Raw genomic sequence first — 24462 nt, 5'->3', positions numbered from 1 at the left:
ATAATAAACAAATGTTGCTCATTATAAAAAAACATTAGATTGTTTTCATTTTAGATAGATAGATAGATAGATAGATAGATAGATAGATAGATAGATAGATAGATAGATAGATAGATAGATAGATAGATAGATAGATAGATAGATAGATAGATAGATAGATAGATAGATAGATAGATAGATAGATAGATAGATAGATAGATAGATAGATAGATACTTTATTCATCCCCGCAGGGAAATTCACAAATGAAGAAAACTATTCTTCTTGGAAAATCTTAAAACAAATTATGTATTGTGCGAATGTATGAAACTTGTGCAATGTATAAGTATCGTTTTCTGAATCAAAAGTTGAAATAAAGTAATATCAGTGTTCTTGTTTTGTTTTGTTTTATTCTATACAGCGAGAAATAAAAGCATCATGCAAAAAAAGTCTAATTTTACATTTAAAAGGGTGCACAATGATAAAATTGTTCATAAAAATAGCAACAGGGAGCAGTGGACAGTATAACTGTATTGCATTATAGTGAGAGCTGTCACTTTTATTTTGCTTGGCTGACTTCAGGATATGAGAAACAGATCTGCGTTTGATCCCCGGCTGCAGACTACAAGCACCCGAAGCACGACTGGAAATATTCCAAGTTTTAGTCAGAACTAATAGACGACGCTAGTAGAAAGAAAACTGTACTTTTCTTTTGTCTTCTGTTGTGTTTTCTTAGCCGCTAAGATACATAGCAGGGATGCTATTTTGTGGATGCTACATGCAACTTGTTATCAATTGCATCAGAAGGGTCAGATAACGGTCAGCGGCTGTGCAGCTTTTCCTCTAACTGACGTTATCCGATAATTTTGGTTGCGGTTCAGAAAAGTAAGCCGATCTTCATTGGCGATATGATCTGAATGGGAATTAATAACACGGCTTCCATTTCCCGCCGCTTCTCCCGTCGGCAATTATTAGACATCTGCAGGAAACGTGTCGTCACCGGCTCCTGTTTTGTGCAGCTGACGAAAAAAAAAAAACGATCCGATGGGGGGTGGGAAAAGCTTTACAACAGTTTTGCCGAGTCAGCAGGAAAATGTTGAGCTGTTTTGCAGGGGCTTGGTGACACAGGCGGTCGCCTAATTGTCACATTTGCAACACTGCATTATTATTTGAAACAGAATCAATTGCCGGGGCAGCACGGCGGCGCAGTGGTTAGCGCGTGTGCGGCACAGTTCTAAGGTCTTGGGAACCTCCTGTGTGGGTTCAAATCCAGCTACCGGACTTCCTGTGCGGAGTTTGTATGTTCTCCCTGTGCTTGCGTGGGCTTCCTCCGGGCACTCCGGTTTCCTCCCACATTCCAAAGACATGCATTTCAGGTGGATTGGCCGGTCCAAATAGTCCCTAGGTGTGAATGAGCGAGCGAGTTGTCTGTCCCTGTGTGCCCTGACAACATATGGCAACCAGTTCAGGGTGTCCCCTGCCCACTGCCCGATGATTGCTGGGATGGGCTCCAGCACCCCCGCGACCCTAATGAGGATAAGCGGTACGGCTAATGAGATGAGATGAGATATATATATATATATATATATATATATATATATATATACCATAAATTACGGACTGCAAACCGCTACTGAGGAAGATGCCCTTGTTACCAATAGTTGTAAGAAAAAAGTTCAAGATGATTGACCATGAGGGGATTTTTTAAGGGTTAATCTTCTATATTCTTCATTCATTAATCATTATCGGTTAGTTCGTAATATGCTACAAAGCCTAGGAGGCCGGGACGGGACTCTTACCCTCGGTCATAAGGCCAAGCTAAGGTCCTAGCCTTAGAGCCTTGCTGCGATCATTGCGAATGCACCGTTCCCGGAGGTACTGCAATACCGGGCCGGTGCGTGGAGTGGACAGAGCAAGCTCTTATTCCATCTCCGGATTGTGAAAATCAATGATCAGGTTACAGCAGGATTCTAAAGTCCGAATACGTTCAAAATCTCGCGACAGCAACCAAACAATGTGAATCTAACTCGATCTCAGCTTTACATTTTGAGTCTGCCTGTTTCACAGATATGTTTAATACATTGCGAGCGTGATGTTACTAGCGTCTTGGTACCTTTCAAAGGCACGGTTTGGGATGAAAGTTATAATATTATTATTAATGCTTTAAAAAAACTCTCGGTGTACCGTCTTTCTTCCTAAATATGTGTGACCATGTATAATATGTATTTGCAACTGTATATTTTTGTAATGTATTTATTTTAGAGATTTATTCTGTTATGTGTTCTATGGACAAAACAAAAATAAGGGGCGGAGAAAATGCGGCCTGATGGGAAATGTGGTAAAGCTGAGTTACCGGTAGATCTGTCTGTTGTCACAGCGGACAATAGTGGATATATATTTTTCCCACCCTTAACTTTGGAAATATACATTTTGTTTCCTTGGATTACTTTCAACGGGACCCCGACTTTAGAAGTCTGCATCATACCTTAGTAACGGGTATCATTTGCCATATGTGATGTCAACTGTGGTTCTGAAATTATATACTAACTACTGTTTAGTGATAATGATATATCATTGCAGTAAGGCATTAGGGCTAGGACCTTAGTTTGGCCTTTTGGCCGAGAGTAAGTGTCCCGGCTCCTAGGCTTTGTAGCGAATCATGTACTGACCGAAAACTGTTATTGGATAATGAATGACGAAGACACAACAATAACCCATAAAAACCCCTAAAAGAAAATAATTCTGAAATTGTTTAATTGATATTGAAAATGTCAGGAAATAATGTTAAAACGTCATATCGTAACGTCATATTGTCAGATATAAAAAAATTGTGAATATGCTTGATGGCTGTTGAGATTGTCGCGATTGTTTTGCTGCTGTTGGTGTCGGTGGATTTGTTCAGACCGAGGACAATCGACTTTGGCCTGGACGGATCTATTGACACTAACAAAGATGTTATATAATGAAATTGTGAATATGCTTGATTGCTAATAAGATTTTCGAGAAGGGTTGTTCAAACCTCACATTGTGTTTGCTGTTAAAAACGTCATATTGGAATATAATATTGTGAATGTGCTTGATTGCTGTTGAGATTGTCATGATTGTTTTCTGTTATTAGTGTCAATAAATTTGTTCAAACCAAAAAAAAAAAAAGAAGTTACAAATGTTGAACCTACAATGTGGCCTGGATTAAACTTGTGACTTTGTCCCAAGTTTTACCGTGGACGCCCGCACCCTATACATGGGTGTGAATTGTATAAGTACAAAAGTGCCAAGTCACTCAAAAAGTGGGGGGTGCGGCTTATATTCAGGTGCACTCTATAGTCCGGAATTTATGGTACTCCATTAGCTGCAACCTTATTATTGTGGAGGCATTTGTGTGTCCCAATGATCCTAGGAGCTATGTTGTCAGGGGCATTAAGCCTCTGTTAGGATCACCTGTGGCAAACAGGTTTTAGGTGAGTGGCCAGACAAAATGCAGATCAGAAGACCCCTTGTGAAGAGAAATAATATTGGTCCACAATTTCCCTTTCCCGGACGCGGGTTACTGGGGCCCCCTTCTGGAGCCAGGCCTGGAGGTGGGGTCCGCTGGTGAGCACCTGGTGGCCGGGACTTTACTCACGGGGTCCGGCCGGGCACAGCCCGAAGGGACAACATGGGTCCCTCTTCCCATGGGCTCACCACCTGTAGGAGGGGCCAAAGGAGTCGGGTGAGTAGAGAGCCGGGTAGCAGTCAAGGGAGGGGTCCTGACTGTTGTTTGTGCTTATGCACCAAATAGCAGTTCAGAGTACCCACCCTTCTTGGAGTCCTTGGAGGGTGTGCTTGGGAGCGCGCCCCCTGGGGACTCCCTCGTACTGCTGGGAGACTTCAATGCTCACGTGGGCAATGACAGTGAGACCTGGAGGGGCGTGATTGGGAAGAACGGCCCCCCGGACCTAAACCCCAGTGGTGTTTCGTTATTGGACTTCTGTGCCCGTCATGGTTTGTCCATAACGAACACCATGTTCAGACATAAGGGTGTCCATATGGGCACTTGGCACCAGAACACCCTAGGCTGTAGTTCAATGATCGACTTTGTCGTCGTTTCGTTGGACCTGCGGCAAAATCTCCTGTCAGAAGAAGTTTCAATTCACACTTCCGGCAGTACTTTGGCCATGTCCCGAGGATGGCGGGGGACATTGAGTCCGAGTGGACCATGTTTCGCACCTCCATTGTCGAGGCGGCCGATCGGAGTTCTGGCCGTAAGGTAGTCGGTGCCTGCCACGGCGGCAACCCTCAGACCCGTTGGTGGTCACGAGCGGTGAGGGATGCCGTCAAGCTGAAGAAAGAGCCTTCTTGGCCTGTGGGACTCTGGAAGCAGCTGGCAGGTATCCGCTGGCCAAGCGGAATGCGGCTTCGGCGGTTGCCGAGGCAAAAACTCGGGCATGGGAGGAAGTTGGCGAGGCTATGGAAGCCGACTTGTGTATGCGCGCGTGTGTGTGTGTGTGTGTGTGTGTGTTTTGCTACAAATTGCTCATTAGACATCCTTTATTTGATTGAAATACGGGCCAGAATGGATGAATGACTTTACCATTATTCCTTATCCGGAAAATACATTCAGACTTTGACAAAACCAGAACATAAACCTGTAATCACTCACTCACTCACTCACTCACTCACTCACTCACTCACTCACTCACTCACTCACTCACTCACTCACTCACTCACTCATTTACTCTCTCTAGCTTCTCACCTACCTCCCGCTAAGCATTTCTATCCATGGAAAATAGTGTTGGTTTTGCCATCATGGCTGCCATGTGACCATTTAAGTCACATATTTCCTGCACGACAAATAAACCATCCTGTGGCTATCATGGACACAGTGCAACTTTTCCAGTCGCATTTGAGCTTTTCAAATCATAGTCAACATCTTCCCATGCTCGGTTAACTACACTTCTCGTTACAAGTTTGACACCCGAGATTCTGTTGTACAGCCCCGCTCTTGCGAAAGTATTGTTTGTATTGCTGAAATAACATCGAGCGAGTTTACTCTCGGCTTTCGGTTTCCCTTACCGACCGCAAGCTTTGTTTGTCTTTCCGAGTGAGCCTACGGCAAATGAAGACGTACAAAGTGCTCCTTCCTCATTTACGTTTTCAACAAAAGCAAAACAACAAGCTCATCGATCAGCATCAAGTCGGCGCTCGGTTCGTGCTTTAGCTTGCCGGTTCCGCTCCGGCAGCGTGCCGACCAATCAGTCAGCTCGCATCGCCCGCCGCTTCATTACGTTTGCAAGTCTGATTTGGTTGGCTCTTCTTGTAAATAGTCCATCCATCCGTTTTATGCCGCACTTATCCTCAGATAACTTGGGGAAGAGGGTGGGGTTTAATCTGGACTGGTCTCCGGCCAATGACGCGCTGCTCAGGAGCCGCATAGGAAGGCTATCTATTTTTCTTTTAATGTGTTTTTGTTACGAGGACAAACATGACACAAACTAACGTTTTCTGTAAAATTGTGTAAAATAAATATTAGATTTAAACTACAGGTGTTACTATGCAACTATAGGACGAGAGGCAAATAAGCTCCTTTGTATGTATCCTCTCTCCCGTCTTTCCTGTTTGATCCAAGCGAAGCCCAAGATCTGCCCCTTTTAAAGGGGAAGCTGCACAATTTAACGCTGCATTCCTAATTTCAACGCAGAAGTCCCATTGAACGGGTATGTGTCAGAACCAGAACAGATAGTTGACCCAAACGCGTAAAGTTTCACACAACAGTTTATTGGATAATCGAGGAAGTAAGGTGCGGGGAAATAAATGCCAGCGATCCGGTGCTCACAGGTGAAGGATTTTATACGATTGAATACAAGTTACATTTATTGAGTTTAATGCAAGATTTTCACAGAGTGGGCTTTAGTTCAATAACAGGACAGGCTGTCCGAAATGCATAATATTTTGTCTAGTTAATTTTGATAACAGGACTCTGATGGAGGACGGCAGGCTTTGTTTTGAGAACAATGCGCTGTGTTGTGAGAAAGATGGGCACAAACCATTCCTTGGCACGCCCGTGGGAGGAGCCGAGACGCCATCTTGCGGGAAGTAGTAGGCCAAGAAGAAAAAGCTAAAGGACTTCAGGAGAAGGCTTCACACAGAGTCCAACGTCACTTCGGCCGTCTTAGATGGGATACACTCATTTAAATCGTTAGGGAAAATAAATCTGCCCCCATGTGGAATTGTCGGCTTTCCTGTTCATTTTTACCTGAAGAAACGAGCGCGCAGAAATTGTTGGGTGAATGTAAATTGTGTTTGGTTAATGGAGTCACGTAACAAATTCGAACAATTTGGTAAACGGTACATTTTGATAATTAAATTCCAACACTGGGCAGGAGGAGGAAGGAGCTCACGGGATCGGAGCGTGGTCGGAATGCGGAAACGAGTAGAGTTGCAGGGACGGGATTTCAAAACGTGGTCGACGTGCCTAACGGGTCAAGTAGCCGGGGCGGGAGATCGGAGCGTGGTCAATAGGCAAAACGGGTCGAGTAGCCGGAGCGGGAGATCGGAGCGTGGTCGATGGTCAAAAACGGGTCACTAGCCGGAGCGGGAGATCTGAGCGTTGTCAAAGAAAGAGAAGAGTCAGGGAGCCGGAGACGATCAGGAAATCAGGGACGGGTGGGCACGATAAGGATGAGGACGGGACAGACGGGAGCCAGAGTCAAAGTGCTTGCCTTGCGTATGCGGAGGTCCGCTGACGGACTGACAAGGAGTGACTGGAGTACTGAGTTTGAATCGGAGGGGGATCAATCAGGCAATGAGCAGCAGCTGGCGCCAAACGAGCAGGCACAGGTAAGGGCAATGAGTAATCATGACAGTATGAGCACCATCCTTTTATAGGCAGTTTTTAGGAACAAAGCTGTTTTATTAAGTAATGGTTTTTTTTGTCAGAATTTATTTTGTATGAAATTTGGGGTTATTATTTATGTCCTGTTGCTCAGGTCCAAGGATGGCTTCTTTTAACGTGAAAAGATGATGCTTCTGTGTTTTACCCATGCACTGACTTGTTTGATATTTGCACAGAAATCAACCCTTACCTGCAATAATGAGATTTTATTTACTTTACCTAATCAACAAGCTGTTGTTTTATTTTTATAAATGCATTCTACATTTTATTGCTTTTTGTTGCCCGGATAAGGGCTTCTATGCATGTGACATTTTGTTGTTTTTTCGAATCCTCAAGATGAAAAGGACATCAAAAATTTTATTTTTTTATTGCATTTATTTAATTTTACGAAAAAAGTGAAACCTAGTGTAATTCGTAATTATTGTAATGATGTTAAACATGAGGAAGTATCTTACAACCGATTAGTCCGAGGAGCATCATTATATAGATATAGAAACACACAGCAAATGTTGCCTCTATTACAAGGCTAAAATAAAGTTTTTTTTTGCGGCTCCAGACAAATTGTTGTTGTTGTTTTTTTGTTCCAATGAGGCTCTTTCAACATTTTGAGTTGATGAGCCTTGGTCTCTACCTATCCATATCTTCACCACTCTAACCACACTGCATCACCAAGTCTGCTCGCCATATGAAGCTGCCTACATACACTCATTTACCAGATACAGGAAGCAACACTATGAAGTCGGCTTCGATGAGTGGACAAACATCTGATCACAGCCACTCCTGCCATCATATGGTGATTTATTATACTGAAATCACTCGTAGAGGCTTGCCACTTACCGATGGGCTGCGCCAAACCCTCAATAATATATATATATTTTTTTTTCAAATAAAAGAAAAAATATAGATTTTACGTTTTGGCACCTAGGAACAATGCTTCAGAAAACATATTCATATGTTATGGCTTTGAATGAATTAACCTTGAAAAGATTGGTGACCTGTGCTCCAGAGTAATTTGATACTCGCATCAAATTTGAAGTTTGACCATGGGCACTTGCTTCCAAATCGCACATTTGAGACTAGTTTTCCACTTCTACCTTGTTCAGTTGGACACCTAGTTCAAGTGCTTTTATTTACATGCTACCAAGCTTTAGTTGATTGTTCTCAGGATGGAAGAAAGGAGTTTGGGGGGGCAGCATAGGATTAAACTCTTCCTGCAGAGCTCCGATCTGATTAAATCAGAAGAAACGCTCAGCGTTCCATTGTCGGCATGAAACCCCCCGCCCCCTCCACACAAATCCTACCAGTTTTTCCATTGACTTAAAATGAAACCACGAGACACAGAGAGCACAAACGTCATTAGCCGCCTCGTTTCGTCGCACAAAACGGTGACGGGTCTCGAGTTCTTCGGATTATAATGTGGACGGCGATACTTTCAATGGCGTCTCCCATTGAATAGGCACAAAAGGATCACCTGATTGACGGACGTTCCCCGGGAGGAGACGCCCGAACAAAACAAGAGCCACCACTTCAATTCCCTCGATGAGTTTCCAGAAACGTCAGGAAGGACGACAAAAAAAAAGGAACTCATTGTGGCGGGAAAAGGGATGACAGAATGAGGCTGAAGAGGACGGACACGAGCGATGACTCGAAGATGATGAAAAGGGAGTTTAATTAGGAGCAACGGCCAATCACAATGAGCATTACTGGATTTCCAATGTTTCATTTACTCAACTGCCACCTGACGTTAGCGCTATTGGTAAAGTGTGGAAGAGAAAATGAATTGGGGACATTTTGGGACTGAAAAGTAATCAGACAAAAGAGTTGTCGGATTAAATGTGAAGCTGAAGAAATGTAATCATCATCAAGCGACAAACAAGCAACAGTAGAAAAAGAAGAGCTGTTGATTATCTAAAAAAATGTAGAAAATGTAATCATGTAAAAATGTTTTTCTTTTCTTTTTCTCATTCTCATTCTTCTTCTTTGCCTTTCTTTCTTTTGTATTAATCCCTATTTCTTATTCTCCTTCTTCTTTGACGTTCTCCTTCTCCTTGTTATGGTTATCTTTTTGTTTCTTTTTTTGTACTTTTTTTCTTTTTCGCCTTCTTCTTCTACATGTTTTTTTCTTCTTCTTTTTCTTCTTCTCTTTGTTGTCCTCCAGGTTTTCATTGTATTTTTTGTTCTTAAACATTGGCATGTTCTTTGTCTTCTTTTTATTCCTATGATTATTGTTATTCTCACTCTTTTTTGGGTGTTCTTTTTCTCCAGGGTATTTTTTACATTGTTCTCTTGTCCATTTTATCATCATTCATGTTTTTTTTCTTTTTGTTTGTATAATTCGTGTTTTTTCATTCTTATTTTTATAGGTATTCTACTTTTATATCTTGGTCTTGCTGTTCTCCTTGTTGATCTTCTTTTTATTCATCATGTTCTCCTTCTCCTTTTTTGTTCTTTTTTTCTGTTCTTGTATCCTTTAATTGCTCATCTTGTTGTTCCTCTCCTCCTTTGTTTGAATTGTTTCTGTTATTCTTTTTGTTCTTCACTTTCTTCTTGTTATTTTTCTTCTTCTATTTATTATCCATGTTTTTTCTTGTCCCTCTCTTTCCTTATTTTCCGATTCTTTTTTGTTTTCTTATTATTTTGTTTTCTTGTTTTCCTTGCGGTTATTGTTCAAATAGTTTTTTCTGTTATTGCTCTTTTTTTCTCCTTGTTCTTCCTAATTTTCTTTCTTGTTTTTCTCCTTGAGTCCTTTTTCTCCTTGTTGTTTTTCATCTCATTTTTTTTCTTTTTCTCTTCCTTCTCATTGTTTTCAATGTGTATCTGTTTGTTTTCCCTTTTCTTCTTTCTGTTCTTCACATTCATCTTGTTCTTCTTCTCCTCCATGTTCTTTTATCCTTGTTTTGTGTCCGTCTTGATCATATTCTCTTTTTATTCTCATTATTTTGCTCCATCTCTTTATTTTTTGACCTTCTTGTCAGTCTTTTCCTTGTTCTTCAGGTTTTCTTTTTCATTTATTTTATATTATTATTTCACATCCATGGATGGAGGGGAAAAAAACTGCGAAAATGATAACAACTCAGCATCTCTACAACAAGATATAATTATCCCCTGCCGTTTTGTACGGCATCTTAGGGGACTTGATAAAGAACAAAAAAAGAAATGATGAAGCGCAGCTCTGTTCTTGCAGGTACATTCATGTCTGGAGGCCGTCAGCCAGCATACACTTCCACTTCAAACAAAACCTCCGACAATAACAACAATAAAGCCAGCGCGTCACTTTACGTTTTTGACACCAAAAATGCGCCGGTCGCTCACTAGCTGCTCCCTTGCCTCAAGTTAGCATTGTACAAGAGAAACATGTAACCTTTCAAAATAAGGGTTGTAGTTCTGTGGGAAAAGATATGAATTCTTTCGGGCGAGTCACTCAGGGGCGCTTTGATTGAGCACATAGGTAAGCTAAATGCTAAATTCCAGTTCCTTGCGAAGGTATTGGCTCCAATGAATTGTTTGATATATTTCGGGGTTCAACCATATAGATAAAAAAAACATAAAATAGTTTCTAAGAACATATGAGACACACTTGTGAAAAGAAACCATATCTATTCAACCTCATATTGTACTAAGAAATGAAAATTGAAAAGTAGACCTTGCCAAAACATTTTTTTGTAAGACTTCCTTTTTCTGCAGTCACAGCCCCAAATCTTTTTGGGTGTAGGTCTTGACAACATCTTTATATTGTTCGTTTTAAACAATTGCATTGAAGATTTTGCTTTGTGCTTAGGGTCGCCCTCCTTTTGGAAGGTAAACCTGGCCCTATTCTTAGGTCTCAGGCAATTACCCTGTATTGGCTCCATCTATAATTCCCTCAACTTCTTCCCAGTCCCTGCTGAAGAAAAGCAACCCCAGAGCATGAAGCTGACAGAACTATGTTTGACAGTGCAGATGGTGTTTTCAGAGTGATTTGCAGTGTTACTCTTACCCCAAACAAAAGGCAAATTTTGGATTTATTTGAGCAGAGCATCTTGTTCCACATGTTTTTTGTGTTTCCCATGTGGCTTCTTACGAACACCAAATGGGCCTTTTTATGGTATTTTCTCTGAAAGTTTTTTCTTATTAACACTCTTCCATAAATGGCAGATGTATGTAGAGTACGGCTAATAGTTGTCTTATGCTCCAATTGCCCAATGTCAACTGTGTATGCCTGCCGGTCATCCAATGTGATCATGGGCTCTTGGTCTCTTCTCTGATTAGTTTTCTCCTTGTTTCGGCTGAGAAGTTTAAATGGAACGGCCAGGTCTTGGTAGGTTTGCTGTTGTTTTACGTATGCTTTTCCATTTTGATATTTTTGCTTGAAGAGTGCTCCGAGAGATGTGTAAATTTTGCAAAATCTTATCGTATCTCATTCATGCTTTGAACAGTTTCCAAAACTTTATCCTGGGCCTGACTGGTGTGTTCTTCGGTAATGTCTGCTTTCACAGACCTCTCAGCCCATCAAGGAGCAAGTGCGATTAAATTGAGACTTAATGTCGCTCTCTTTGTTATTGTTAGGCATTAAGGTCGACATTTGATAATTCATTAGTCTTCAGGTAACTGCTGGAGTGAGTTAGTTCAGAAGAGAGAACAAGGGGGCAATATATTTGCAACACCTACTTACCAGTTTTTTTGTTGTTAAAATGATATAAAATGTTGTCATAATTTGGTCCCACTTCATGCTTTTGTATTACAAGTTTGAAGCCTGAAATGGGGCAATGTGACAAAAAGTTCTTAAGGGACCAATACTTTTGCTAGGCAGCGTAAACTTAGCACAGCCTATTGGAATTATTTTGCTAAATAAGAATAAAGATCAACGAGTTACCGGCAGAATTAATCAGCCAAGATGCAAAAGGTCGCCCGACATCCTCCTCAAAGAAGTACAAATAAAATAAAAATCCCTCTTAGCCCCTGCGCTAAATTATGCTAATGCACTCCCAGGTTTGATTGTTGAGAAAAAAACACAAAAACACATCATAAGTACAGTACTCGACAATGATTGCCGCTCTGAAAACAAAAGAGCAAAAGGCGACCGTGTCAGATGATTAAAAAACAGTGAGGAGGTTCGGTCGAATTAAAGTCTGGTCGTGCAGTTTCATAGCAACGCTAACGGGTTGATTATGCGCAATAGCAAGAATATTACGCCCTCTGAGAGGGGCCAAATGTCAGAAATGAGCTCATCGGGGCATCGGCGTAAACATCTTGCAAAATAGATACTTACGTCCCGGTAAAGTGGGATATATTCCTATGTTTTGACTTGTCTTGGCTTCCCGATGTTTTTAAAGATAATTTTTAGCTAAAACTTTCCTCTACTTCGGATGGTAAATGTGCAGTACTGATACTAGAGCCACTGCTTCCTCTAGTGGTCAGGAAAAGAAATATTTACACTTTGTTCTGACCTTTTAATCCAAACGATGTAACAAACTTCTCTAAGGACTGGGACAATGTGTAAAAACCTTGTATCCAGTTAAAAACAAAACATTGATTTAAATATGAGGCAAAAATACATGAACTATCCATCCATCAATTATCTGTACCGCTTATCCTCAGTGGGGATGCTGGAGCCCATTCTAGCCATCATCGGGCAGTGGGCAGGGGACAACCTGAACTGGTTGCCAGCCAGTCGCAGGGCACACAGAGACAGACAACTCACTCGCTCATTCACACCAAGGGACAATTTGGACAGGCCAATTAACCTGAAGTGAAAGTTTTTGTAATCAAGAGTGCCCGGAGGTAACCTATGCAAGCACAGGGAGAACAGGAAGGCTGTGGTATCTGGACTTAAACCTGCCACGAGGCTCTTTAACTCCACCCAGCGGGGTAAAAGCCCACATTAAACCCCACCCCCACATTTGCATATTACCCTATTTTTATTACAGTGTGTATTTTCCGTAGCACTATTTAAATACTGTATAGTAAAACGTTATATTGGGTATTTTCGTATTCTATATCTTTATTATATTATTTTATTTTTCAACACAAGGACACTGCTGGAAGTGTGAATTTCCCTAAGGGAATGAATAAGGTATCTATCTATCTATCTATCTATCTATCTATCTATCTATCTATCTATCTATCTATCTATCTATCTATCTATCTATCTATCTATCTATCTATCTATCTATCTATCTATCTATCTATCTAACCACCTAGCCACCGTGCCTCCACATGAATTACCAAATCAATTTTCATTTTTGTAGAAAAATCATAGGTCAAGAAATGTGTATATCGTTTACACCAACATCTCCTAACTCGAGTGGTTTGTTTGTCCAGCATCATGCTGCCATGCTCTACCCTATATTACTAGCTTTCTCTCGTATCAGACACACAGTGCCATCTAGTGGTCAAAAATGACACATTGTGGCTTTAACAATTGGTAGCTTGACAACTTGGTGATGCTACCTCAAATTAAGGTTAGTAACTTATGCAAAACAACAATTCGAGTTGGTCATGTTAAATAGAACATTCGCCAATCACGCGAAAGGTCCCCAGTTTGGGACTGGGACAAACATTTGTTGGCCTGGAGAGGGATGGGCACCACCAGACCACCAGAATGTACTTGCCCAAGACACAGAATACAATGCCCCTGGAGCCCGAGTGGTTAAGAGAAACAAAGCACCCACCCACCCATGTTAAATATATATGATAATCAAATAAAATGCTTTGAATTTGTTTAAAACATGAAAAAAAAAATCTGATTTTAGGTCAATTAGTTGTAAAAAAAAATACATCTCCATCATGGCATTTTTGTATTTTACAATATTCTTTAGAAGGTGTGTTTCAGCAACTTAAGTAAAATAGTAAATATGTTTGAATTAATATATTTTGTGATGCTGAGTAAAATAAGCTCAAATCTTTTCTAGCTCCTCATTTTATTCTTTTTTTTTTAATTTTTGTATACATTTTTGTATTAACTGAGCATATTTTTCGATTTATTTTAATTTGTCTATATTCTAACGATTTTTAAATTTGTTTTAAAAAAAATACCAAAAAAACATACTTCAAGTTAACTAATTGTAAGTATTATTTATTTATCCATTTATGTTATAATAAAATAATTCTTCGGTTAAATATTAAATTAAGAATTAAATATCTTTAAATGTAAAATAACACGTTACCTGCAATTTGGCAATACACTGTATGTCAAAACATTCTTGGGGAGCCAATATTTTTGTAAGGCACTGTGTGTTATAAATATAAATAGATACATATATACATTTCAAAAAAAATATTTCTTACTTTAAAATGTATTTGAGGAATAGTTTTATTTGAAAAAATAGATGATAATAATACTTAAAATTAGTTAACTTTGAGTATGTTTTTTTGGGGGTCATTTTTTTATGCCATAAATGTAATATTGAATATTATGTAACAATTCTAAAGGACCAACAGATGGGGATACCTTATTTTTGGATTCTTATTTTAGTAGGCCCAATGAATCATTTATGTTTTATTTAAATATACATTCGCCATAACAGAAAAAGGACAAGTAATGAAAACAAGCAAAACTGAGCAAATGGAATAAAAAAAAAATCATATTCCATATTTTGTTTATTTATAACTCAAGTGTAAATAGATACGGTTTCATATAATCATAATCCCATTAGCAAGAGCGCGTGGCAAGAGGCGCCAAAGATCGTCGCCAACGTTAGCTTGCGGGTATGCGTGTAAACGTTGATCATTGAGTAATCCTTTTTATTTTACACAAATTAAATCGGCAATCGATATGTAATCAGAGCTGGGGAAGCATGTTGAAAAATTAAATTAATAGATAAAATAATCTCAAAGGCCCAAACTAGAATTTTTTATATGTACATGCATCCATTCGTTATCTGCACAGCTTATCCTCAGTAGGGTCGCGGTGGTGCTGCAGCCCATCCAAGCCATATTTAGGCAGTGGAGAGGGGACACCCTGAACTGGTTGCCAGCCAGCCAACCATTCTCTCCCTCATTCACATCTAGGGTCCAGCCAATTAACCTGACTTGCATGTTTTTGAATGTGGGAGAAAACCGGAGTGCAAGCACGGGGAGAACATTCAAATTTCACACAGGAAGGTTTGATCCCGTGACCTTAGAACTGTGCTGCGGACGCACTTACCAGTCAGCTGCCGAGCTATATATATATATATATATATATATATATATATATATATATATATATATATATATATATATATATATATATATATATATATATATATATATATATATATATATATATATATATATATATATATATATATATATATATATATACATATATACATGCTGTTGCACACTGTGCCATAAAAGTATTTTGGGCTAAAACTAAATATTCCAATATCAATATGATAAACCTTTGCTACCTTCCTTAGCTTGTCTATGATGGTGCCCATTATATGCTAGCTAGTTAAATATTTGTTTCATTTGCAGTGTCTGCACTACTACTAGAAACACTGCAGGAAAATTCTGATTATTTTTGTTAGCCTTAGTAAAGAAAAAAGTTTTTTTTTTTTTTTCAATTTGTATCGCGACTTAAAGTGAAAAATCGGTTGGTGGTACCTGTTGATAAAAGAAATGTCAGCTAGCCTCCTCGCAGCTAATTAAGATTACGTGCGATTCCCCTAATTGCGTGTCAACAGACACGGCGGGATCCACGTTCTTGGATCGAAATCTTACCGGGGTGTGAAAAGTAACATTTTTAATAATGGACACTCTTTATTGGATTATAGAAAGTCAGCACCCTGATAAAATTATAGAAACTGAATTCATGCCTCTTTGTGTGCTGCTGTTTTGGTCAGAACACAGTAAATCCCCAGGATAAAGTGACCCCTCCTTTAGACGTTTTTAATTGACGGTTTGAAATATGTTTTTTTTTTTTTTGGGCCCCTCTATTTATATTTTTCGCACACCAACATCAACAACAATTTTTTTGTGTGATAAAAAACGAGAAAAATGGTATTGCGGTGTTCGTGTGTATGTAGAGTTACATCCCTAAGATGTTATTGGTCGATGTTATTTAAAATTCTAGGCTGCTGCATCATTAAATTTTCCAATCTGATATTGGCTGAATTTCCACCCACGATGCCTTTCTGTTCATTTAGTGAAGAATTCCAAAACAAAACTCTTTCTACTGTGTTTTTTCGCTATGAGTCTCAAGGCTTGAGAGGATGCTAAGGGGAAAAGCAAAAACATGCTAACCATGAATATGAATTATTGTTTCACATGTATAATTATTTTCAATGTTATATAATCATGTATAATAGTAGGTTTAAGTCATGTGACACCAACGGTAAATTCAATTTGATATGCTTTTATTTGTGTATTTGTCACCGTTGCTATGGCGGCCAATTGGCCCCACCAGTGAGACACCAGCTGCGGCTTGTTGACGGATTAGTTTCCCTTCTATTTAAGCTCAGTGCTCTCACTCACCCTTTGTCAGTCCGTCATCGAACCTCTGCGTCCGCAAGACATGGGTTTTGACTCTGTCCTGTTTCCTGTTGGTATTTCCTGTCCGGTATCGTTCCCGTCTAGTTTGTCATGTTTAATTTCGATATCCAGTTTTGATATCAATCCTTTCTGTCTCGTCCTGTCCGGTATTGACCCCATCTGTCCAATATCTGCTGCTTATATCAATATCGTCGGCCTCTGGCTTCCTGTCATTCCACGCCAGACTGCTGCCTTACGTCTTCCGCCCAACGATCGCCGAATCACTGGCGATTGGGTTAACGTGCATGACTGACCCATTTCCAGTAAAATAAACGCTTGTGTGAGAAACGTCACACCTTTGGGTTCGCCTCCTGTTCTGGTTCTTGACAGTATCTATGTATAATGTTATTCAATTATATACACGAAACCTACTAATTACAATTTTTTAAATGTTTTTAGCTCATGTACTGAACAGCAGAATATGATAAAATGTTTAAATGCATGCACAAGCAAACACACACACAGACACATACAGAATCACACACACACACACATATACATACTGTATATGTTTTTGTTTTTAAAGTACTGAAAGCATTTTACTGTATTTTGTACTAAAATTAATTTTTTTAAATGTAATTAAGTAGGTCTTTTCAGACAAAGAATTGAACTTAAAATGCTGTGCAAAAACATTCGTTATACACTATCTGAATCTAGAATCACAATAAAACAAATACACAGAAATAAAACAGGAATAAAAACTCAATAAAAAAGGTTCAAAGGTTGAAACACTCAAAATAAAAACACAAATCATTTGAACGTAAATACAAAATACGAAACGCAAAGTCCTTTGATTTAAAATGTAACAAAAATAAAGGACTCTAAGTCATCACCACAAAGTTTGTTTTAAAAAAAATTTATAAAGGCCACAAGTATTATTGTACCACGTGAATGTGAAAAAAACAGACTCATTTGAAGTTTCAGAATGAAAGATATTTTCCTAGTGATTCAGGATCTGGTATTAGTATTATCACACTTGTGCCACAAGGCTTTGGGGGGGAAAGGTGTGCCACGATGGGCTGCAGTTGATGGACCCAGTCTGTCTCATTTTCTGGAGAGCGGGAAGACCCTATACACTGAAAACAACGGCAACCAGATAATGAAGGTGCTGTATCTGAGTCAGATTAGGAGACTTCTTCTGTCACTGGTAACCATAGAAACCAAGACCATCTGTTTCATGTGGGGGAGCATACCCCTACCCAGAAAGTTGGCTTGGAGAGGGATGGGAACCGCCAGGCTGTACTTGCCCAAGACCAGTGTTGGGAGTAATGCTGTTATAAACAAAGCCGTTACGTAATAGTGTTACTTTTTTCAGTAACAGGGGAATCTAATTAATTACTTTCCCCTGTAACAATGCCGTTACCAGTACTAAAAGCCAAAAGTGGTGCATTACCTACCTTTTTGTGCATTTCCGTGTGTTTTGACCTACATATCTGTGTTTTGACATGAGTTTTTGTGCGTGCGTTCAAAATTTTTTTTGTGAGTATTCAAGAACGATTATGTGTTTACTTACGTTTTGTGTGTTTATGTAAGTTTTTGTGCGTGTCTATGTACATTTTTGTTTGTTTTTATGTACATTTTGGTGTTTATCGTATGTTTTTGAGCATGTGTTCACGAATGTTTTGAAGTGTATTTACGAATGTTTATGTCTTTACGTACGTTTTGTATGTTTATGTGTGTTTTTGCGTGTGTTTACGTAAGTTTATATAGAATAGAATAGAATAGAATATACCTTTACTATCATTGTTACAAAATGGGTTGAACATTTTGTGACAACGAAATTGGACGTGGCACTCCAGGTCCACATTTTACTGTGAGGATAAAAAAAAAAAAAGATAAAAGATCATTTACACAATATTTACACAAGAAAGTGTGGGCATGTAGGGAAGAAGATATTTACATTGAGTGTTTACATACATTTTGGAATCGTATTAGTGCAATATGCGGTTGTGCAAAATAGAAATGCGGTAGTGCAAAATAGAACATTGGCAAGTAAGCATAGGCCTGAATACAATTTTACATCTGTATGAGGTAGTGTGTTTGCAAGAGTTTCAGTTTTTTGTGCAGTGTGTGTTAAGGGCGGTGATGGCTCTGGGGAAGAAACTGTCTCTGAGTTCATCTTTTTTTGTTTTGTGTGACTTGTAGCATCTGCCGGAAGGCAGCAGGTCAAAGAGGTGGTGGCCGGGGTGAGAAGAGTCCTCGATGATGTTTTCTGCTCTGCTGCGGTAGCGAGAGCAGGCAATGTCCTCCAGACTGGGCAGAGAGCATCCAACGATTCTCTGGGCTGTGTTGATGACCCTCTGAAGTTTTTTCCGGTCTGCTGCCGTGCACCCAGCCTGCCAGACCGTAAGGCAGTATGTCAGAATGCTCTCCACTGTGGCTCTGTAGAAGGACACCAGCAGCTGCTGTTTCAGATGATTTTTCCTGAGCACTCTCAGGAAATTGAGTCGCTGCTGGGCCTTCCCTACCCCCGCTCTGTGTGGTAGCCTTATAGGCCTAGCACCTTGGCCCGACCGGCAGCCTCGCATTTGCTTTCGCTCCCTCCGCCGTCTCCGTCGTTTTTCGGGCAGGCAGATAATGGAATAACGACATTGTTACTAATGTAATACATTCCCAGGGAGGGTACTTAATACATTATTCCTAGTAATGTACGTTGTGTGTGTGTTCTTGTACGTTTTTGTGTAGGCTTTTACGTAGGTTTTTGTGTGTATTTCCGTACGTTCTTGTGTTTTTACATACTTTTTTGTGCATGCCTTTATATATGTTTTTGCGTGTATTTATGTACATTTACACGTTCATGTATGTTTTGTGTGTTTATATATACGTTATCGTGTATTTTCGTTGATTTTTTTTACGTGTTTACTTACGTTTTTGTGCGGTTTTATGTAATTTTTTTGCATGTGTTTAAGTATGTTTTTGTGTGTTTTTTGTGTTTATGTAGATTCTGATTGTAATCTTATCATATTGTTTACTTGTTCTTTTTCTTGCACTTCAAATATAAGTTGCAATTAACATTACAAGGTTCGAAAACACAACTACCTGTCCATTCAACAGATTCAAATACTGCTCAGAAAATTTCATTTCAATTTATTTGACATACAATAACTTTATTTTTTGAAAATGTGGCACAGTTCTGAGGTCATGAGATCGAACTTTCCTGTGTGGAGTTTGCATGATCTCCCTGTGCAAGCGTGGGTTTCCTCCGGGCACTCCAGTTTCCTCCCACATACCCAAAACATGCATGTCAGGATAAATGACCAGTCCAAATTGTCCCTAGGCGTGAATGAGCGAGCGAATTGTCTGTCTCTGTGAGCCCTGCAACTGGCTGGCAACCAGTTCAGGGTTTCCCCTGCCCACTGCCAGATGATAGCTGGGATGGGCTCCAGCACCCGCGTGACCCTACTGAAGATAAGCGGTGCAGATAATGGATGGATGGATAGTTACTTTTAATGTAGAGTAATTCAGTTACTAACTCAGTTAATTTTTGGAAGAAGTAGTGAGCAATTATAATTTTTTTTTTTAAAGCAAAGTGCCCAACACTGCCCCTAGGATGTGTTTTTTTGTGTTATGTGTTGTTTTTAACTGGATTACCACGTGTTTGGAACACATTAGCCAAGGTTTCTAACCCCCTCTATACATCAATTTCACTTTGCGATCTGCACCTCAGAACGGTTCCCTAACTTATCCCGGGGGTGTAATCTATAAACTCACACACGGCACGTATTCTGCAGTTTGTTTAGGTTTCATTTATGCGAGACAATTTATCAAATCGCAGCTAATCAATTCCAATTAAACATTAGCCCCGAGTCGCCGGCGCTAGCGATCGATACGTGACGCATGTGCTACACAAAAGCTGCAAACAAAACCGGCTAGCCATTCGCTTAACGGCAACTACATCAAAAAGCTAATTGCTAACCGGGAATTAAAACGTCACGCCGAAAAATCGAGTTGAACTCCTCTGTAAGTCACGGTTCCTTAACGAAAGGGCAACCGTGCCGGCCAAAGGAGAAGACGAGTCGGCATTGTTTATCAATTCGGACTTTCTTGGCAGGTCGGTTGATTTGTATTCTGCGTGCCGCTGTTGATAATTGAGCTAACGTCCAGTCGCTGGTACAAATCGTTACCGGAGGATATTTAATATTTCATTATTCGCAACTTTAGAAAAGTGGAATACGCTCGATTACGTATTGACTGGGAAAACTGCTTCATATTTTTTTCAAGAAGTTGCTTTGTTGTTTTATAAGAATGTTTATGAACATGCACAGACGCTGTTTTATTTTTCTCTGTAAACTGATTTAATTTTGGGGGGATGTGGATTAAAAAATACTACAGAAATGAATAAATATCTTAGATATATGTTATCGAGCTACCGCATGACTTTCTATCTATATTTCCCAAAAATATATTCATAAGTACAATGTAAATCGTATATTTAAAAATATAAATACAATTGTAAAGACTAAAAAATAGATAATATTGAATCTATTTTATTTTTAGTTTCCAGAAGATTTTTCTATTTACATTTAAAAATAACAATTCTATCTTTTGAAAATGAGAATTTTTAAAACATAGACTTGAAATAAGATACATTTAACATATTTCGTTGAGTCACGAGATGGCTTTCTATTAACATTTATTCATGGATATAATTCAAATAAAACATGTTTTTTTTTAAATTAAATTAAATAAATTAAATTTGCTTCATTGAGTTTCCAAATGATTTTTTGTCTCGTGTTTTTAAATTATTAGTGATACATGTGCTTTCAAAAATATGTATTTTCTGGGTGAACCCCAAATTCAATTCAATTTTCATTTTTGCATTTATCAGAAAAATACAATGTTCCAAGTTGACTATTTTAGTCAATCTTTGGAGAACTTAATTAGTTTAGTTTAAAAAAAATAATTTTACAAATACATTTTTTCATTTTCACGTCCCGATAGAATAAATGTTTCCAAGTTGATGTTAAAGATATTTTTTTCTCACATTAAACACCATTTGTGCATAATTGTATACTATTTTTCTGGTAAACTTAATTTGCTAAGTTTTGTCAAAAGCAACAACTTATATATAATATATGATATTGTACTGTTTTTTTTTTTTTGTATCTTATACTTTGCTCCGAAGAATATTGTTTTCTGAATGAATGAAAATAAGACATTGTTTTCAAAACGTGAGCTTATTCTCATAATGCTCCTAAATACTTTAAAAATAGTGTGTGTGTGTGTGTGTATATATATATATATATATATATATATATATATATATATATATATATATATATATATATATATATATATATATATATATATATATATATGGGCAGCACGGCGGCACAGTGGTTAGCGCGTGTGCGGCACAGTTCTGAGGTCGTGGGAACCTCCTGTGGTGGTTCAAATCCAGCTACCGGACTTCGTGTGCGGAGTTTGTATGTTCTCCCCGTGCTTGCGTGGGTTTCCTCCGGGCACTCCGGTTTCCTCCCAGATTCCAAAGACATTTCAGGTGGATTGGCTGGTCCAAATGAGCGAGTGAGTTGTCTGTCCCTGTGTGCCCTGCGATTGGCTGGCAAACAGTTCAGGGTGTCCCCTTCCCACTGCCCGATGATTGCTGGGATGGGCTCCAGCACCCCCGCGACCCTACTGAGGATAAGCGGTGCAGCTAATGAGATGAGATGAGATATATATATATATATATATATATATATATATATATATATATATACGAACTGTATATTTTTATATATTATCTTTTTTAATTGATAAAATATACATAAAAAATACCGTAAATTCCGGACTATAGAGCGCACCTGATTATAAGCCGCACCCACCATATTTTAAGAGCGTAACCGCTTTTGTACTTACACAAGCCGCACCTGTATATAAGCCGCATGCGCCCACATTAAAACATGTAACACGATCACAAAATTAACCCGAACCCTACTTTAAGTCCCGCGATTTTAACTGAACATAAAATACACAGTTCAAAAACCACAGCCGGCAAAATGAACGGAAAATGATACCGTAGTCAACATTTGATGCAGACCTGCAGAGTCCGGGTCCCGTTAAAAGTAATCCAAGGAAAAAAAGTATATATTTCCAAAGGTAAGGGGTGGGAAGAATATATATCCACTATTGTCTGCCGTGTCCACAAACACTCACCTTTACCGGTCCCCACTTCCCGTCACCCCCCGCGTCTGTTACGCTCCTTCTTTTTAATTGGTCAGTGCAAAACTTATCAGAATAAGTGTCCAAAATAAATACAAATAAATACATTACAAAAATATACAGTTGCAAATCCATATTATACATGGTTACACATATTTACAAAGAAAGACGGTACACCGAGAGAGTTTTCAAAGCTTTAATAATAATAATATAATAACTTTCATCCCAAACCGTGCCCGTGAAGGGTAGCAAAACGTTACTAACAACACGCTCGCAGTACAGTTAACGGGTCTGTTAAAAAACATATACCGAACATGTAGAAATCACAGTAAACCGTTCTCATTTTCCTTCCTATAACTGTCGTCATCAAAGTTGTCCTCCTTTAGTATGGGAAAGAGACTTTGTCATATAGACTTCGTCCCACGCTCCCTCATTCAAAAACACGCTAGCAACACGCTCGCAAGGTAAAGTTTGCGTGCAGTAGCTCTGTTTCCTTCTTTATCGGACTGCTCCATTTCGTTTAGCTTGTAAGCTGCGTCATGTGCCTTGAACTCGAGCGCCGCTGGTGGCTCTTAGAAAAATTACATAAATTGGCCGCATCACTGAATAAGCCGCAGGGTTGAACGTTTGGGAAAAAAGAAGCGGCTTATAGTCCGGAATTTACGATAATAACGAATACACTTTAAAAAAACGGGCCCTCATATCCATTGTTATACATTAAGCATTTAAGCTCTCATTTATTTTTTTCCGATTGATAAAGAGCCCCGACAAAAGTGCCGAATGAGCAAGTCCATTGATTCATTCACACTAGTTCACTTGACAACGATTAGCTAGCGTTTCAAACGTGGGCACCCGATGACTGTTTGTTTGAGCTAGCGTAAGCGTCTGTTAAAAGTCGTGCGGGAGCTAATAGGAGAAATGATAATCAATGCCGGTCGCTGGAGAAGTGTAAAGAAAACTCATTAGCACGGCAACTGTGGAGCAAGCTACAACTGGAATATGTTAAAAAAAAATAAAAAAAAAATAAATGTCCAAACATTTATTACAGTAGTACCTCTACTTACAAAAATTTCAGGTTACGAAGTACCTGAACGGGAAAATATTGCCCCTTGTTACGAAGATTACCTCAGGTTACAAACTAAAAAATATTGTACAGTAGGCGCTGCCATTTAGCCACTCCGAGAGTTTCCCGAATCTAAACAAACTGGCTGCAAAATGGTAAATTAATATTTTTATAATTTCTTTTATTCATAGTCTTTTTTACATTATGTGCCTCTAGTTAGCCCCTGTGGTGAGGGGCCCTCTCCTTTTGAGAGGTAAGAGAATTTTCCCACCATGGTCCGCTGTGTGTCGCAAGAGGCGACTAAAGTGGAGTGAGCGAGGGGACTGGGGATCCTCTCCTCTCTATCTCTACTCTCTAAGAGACAGCAAGGCAAAGAAAGGGGGACGGGGGACCGAAAGGTCTCGCAAACCCTAGTTATAGAGTCACTAAATGTGAGAGGATGTGGAAGTAAAGCGACTGAGTGGAAGAAAGAGGAGATCGGAAGGATGATGACTAAAAGGAAGGATGATGTGTTAGCCTTGAGTGAAACAAAGATGAAAGGAAAGGGTGAATTACAGCTTGGATGTATGTATAGTAGAAGGTCTGGAGTTACGGGTGGACATGCTAGAGAAGGAGTGGCTGTGCTTTTGAGTGAGAAAGCAAAGGAAAAACTGGTGGAGTGGGAAGAGATATCTTCCACATCGATGTGGGTGAGGTTGAAGTGTGGTGTAGAAGTATGGATGTTTATAAGTGCATTTGGACCTGGTTCAGAAAGAAGCGCTGAGGAGAGAGAGGAGTTCTGGAAAGACTTGTCCGAATGTGTGGCAAGTGCAAAAGAAGGGTGGAAAGTGGTAATACTAGGTGACCTGAGTGGGTGTTGAAACGGTTGAAAATGTGATTGGTAGATATGGAGTG

At 39.3% G+C, this 24462-nt stretch overlaps 1 protein-coding gene and 1 pseudogene across 7 annotated transcripts in view; both read right to left on the bottom strand.

Moving 5' to 3' along the window:
- The window catches only part of nectin1b (nectin cell adhesion molecule 1b), a 385519-nt gene that overhangs the window by 199582 nt on the left and 161475 nt on the right, over positions 1-24462 (bottom strand). The gene's annotated exons all lie outside the window — the stretch shown is intronic.
- LOC148357567 (U2 spliceosomal RNA) lies at positions 1838-1927 on the bottom strand (annotated as a pseudogene).

This window comes from Urocampus carinirostris, chromosome 10 (genome assembly GCF_059441175.1).
Source record: "Urocampus carinirostris isolate Australia breed hairy pipefish chromosome 10, RoL_Ucar_1.0, whole genome shotgun sequence".
NCBI lineage: Eukaryota > Metazoa > Chordata > Actinopteri > Syngnathiformes > Syngnathidae > Urocampus > Urocampus carinirostris.
This window is presented reverse-complemented; position numbering and strand designations above follow the sequence as displayed.